At 44.5% G+C, this 2,678-nt stretch overlaps 1 protein-coding gene and 1 pseudogene across 1 annotated transcript in view; both read left to right on the forward strand.

Annotated features, from left to right (window-relative positions):
- The first annotated feature begins 292 nt into the window (after nt 1-292).
- The window catches only part of Me1 (malic enzyme 1), a 134,829-nt gene continuing 132,443 nt past the window's right edge, over nt 293-2,678 (forward strand). The window contains exon 1 of the mRNA XM_004628258.2: nt 293-426. The gene's annotated coding sequence lies outside the window, so the exon portion shown is untranslated. The remainder of the gene's footprint in view (nt 427-2,678) is intronic.
- LOC101570354 lies at nt 805-1,835 on the forward strand (annotated as a pseudogene).

A 2,678-nucleotide genomic window follows, 5' to 3' on the forward strand; every position in this document is an offset into this window, starting at 1 on the left:
CATTAATGGTGGTTATATCATCTTTCATTTGTGTATCTTCAGGTGGCTTCCTCCTGTGTGTTCTTATTCTAATAATGTGGGAGTGATGTAGCTCTGAGAAGATGACAGTATTCTAATTTTTGTAGGTGTAGAGACTGAGGTGTAGAGAACTGACATGTTTTATTTGCAGTTGCATGATGTACTTACAGTGAGACCAGATCTTCTGATTTTTAATTCCGTGTGCCTGTTGGGCCTTGTTTGTGTATATATTGCTACTTTTGTCTCCGTTGAAATTATCTTTTCTTCTCTGTAGGACTTGGCTTTTACTCTGGAAGAAAGGCAGCAACTGAACATTCATGGGTTGTTACCACCCAGCTTCATCAGTCAGGACCTTCAGGTCCTTCGAGTAGTGAAAAATTTTGAACGCCTCAACTCCGACTTTGACAGGTAACACTTTCCTGAATGTAATTTCTGTTTCTCTTAAGCAACTGTCAGGTGTTCTTTTCTTTTTTTGTAAGAGACAGTTAAAATGTTGTAGTGATTTGAAAATGTTAGCCAGTTTTGAGAATTTGCTTATAGATAGAATGATTTGTAAAAATTACTTTATCTAGGAACATTTGAACGAAATAAAATTTGTTTTCCAAACTGTCTTCCCAGAGAGATTATATTTTTCTTATGCCATCATCATGGTCATCAAGGTAAATTATCACAAAATCCTATCATAAACGGGACAAAATAACTAAAGTGACTTTTAGTCACACTTTAAGTATATTGTAGGCGGCCTCCCCGCCCCGCGCCCTTTACAGCGGCGCGCGCTGCCCGGGTCCCTGTCCCGCTGCCCTCCACCCGCCGTCGAGATGTTGCGCTGCAGCCTGGCCTTTGAGCGCTGCCGCTGGATCCTGCCGCTGCTGCTGCTCTGCGCCATCGTGTTCGACATCATCGCGCTGACCGGCCGCGGCTGGCTGCAGTGGAGCACACACGTGCAGACGGCCTCGCTGTCGTGGAAATGCGCGGACGAGCAGGGCGGCACGGGCTCCGCCGCCGAGGGCTGCGAGAGCCTCATGGACTACGCGTGGGGGCGAGCGGCGGTGGCCATGCTCTTCTGCGGCTTCATCATCCTGATCATCTGCTTCATCCTCTCCTTCTTCGCCCTCTGCGGACCCCAGATGCTGGTCTTCCTGAGAGTGATCGGAGGCCTCCTCGCCCTGGCAGCTGTCTTTCAGGTCATCTCCCTGGTCATCTACCCTGTCAAGTACACCCGGACCTTCAACCTTCACGCCAGCCCTGCGGTCACTTACATCTATAACTGGGCCTATGGCTTCGGCTGGGCAGCCACAATTATCCTGATTGGCTGCGCCTTCTTCTTCTGCTGCCTGCCCAACTACGAAGACGATCTGCTGGGCAATGCCAAGCCCAGGTACTTCTACACCTCTGCCTGAGGCGGAAGGAGCGTGACAGGCTCCAGCCGAGGGCCGGGAGGAGGGGACCTCCAGGCCGCTGGCATCTGTTTTAGCAGCGTTCGGAAGCCCCAGGCCTCTGGGACGCTCTTTCGGCAGTGTTCATTGGGTTAAACTGGTTGGAAACGCTAAAATAGTCTGGGAGAAAATATTCCTTAAATTGTGTTATAGTTTCAGATTCCTCTATATTTTGTGGAATTTATAAAAAGACACTTCTTTTTTGGTAGTTGCTTACAAAATGCCAACATTTTTCCTATGTCTGTTGATAGCCTTTATACCGAATTTATAAAAGAACATGAACTTGAAAGGTAGAAAGATGAAGGCTTCCAGGATGTAGCAATCTGATGCAGTTTGTGAGTTTTTTTTTCCCTCAGATAGAAAGGATTTTTCTATTAAGGGTTAAGGAGAAGAGGGAACTATTGGTAAAAATTGTCTGTAACCAAACATCCTAAAATTAATGTAAAACATAAACTTATTTTCAAGCTTTCAGCTATATAAAGAAGCAAAGTATTTCTTAAGTGTGTATCATATTTGAGAGTTTGTAATTGATTTTCTAAGAAGTTTTTGCCAGTGAACTGCATGCTGACTTGGCATTACACAGAGGGAAGTGTTTCTCCAGGGCCCAAAGCAGATCGCAGTCGGGAGACCTCTTTACATAGGAAAGGGCCGAGCCGAAATTTGCTCTTTTAATAAAAGTAGCTTATGGGGGTAGGGTGTGGGGAATGCTCTGTTGGTAACTGTGTGCTGCTTCATGTCTGCGTGGTCAGGGCCTGCATAGGGTCGGCTGAAAGATGGGCCAGATCTGAGTCTCTGACTGATGGGAATGACGAAACCACGTAGTAAGGGTCAGGAAAGTTCCTGTTGTCCCCAAAGTGCCATTAAAACAGGACAAGGGGAAGAAATGGCTTGAATCTTTCATCTCCGGTTTACCTGGGCTCTAACTATATAGACACACCTCTGTTAGATCTTAACTGTCACAGAAACCTAAATATAATTCAAAACCTGGTCTTCCTTGGTAAAATGTCTGCTGTAAAATACACAACAGAAAAATTCAGAGATATGAATTTCCCTAAACATATATTGGATGAATTGTTATTATTATTTTTTTTACCATTTATATTGCCATAATGGAAACCAACTCATTTTATATATCAAATTACTATTTTATAAGATGTGCCACAAGCAGGTAAAGTTTTCATTGTGTGTTTTTCTCAATAAACCAGGTGCTAAAATCTTGAGTCT

This window comes from Octodon degus, unplaced genomic scaffold (assembly GCF_000260255.1).
Source record: "Octodon degus isolate 3935 unplaced genomic scaffold, OctDeg1.0 scaffold00022, whole genome shotgun sequence".
NCBI lineage: Eukaryota > Metazoa > Chordata > Mammalia > Rodentia > Octodontidae > Octodon > Octodon degus.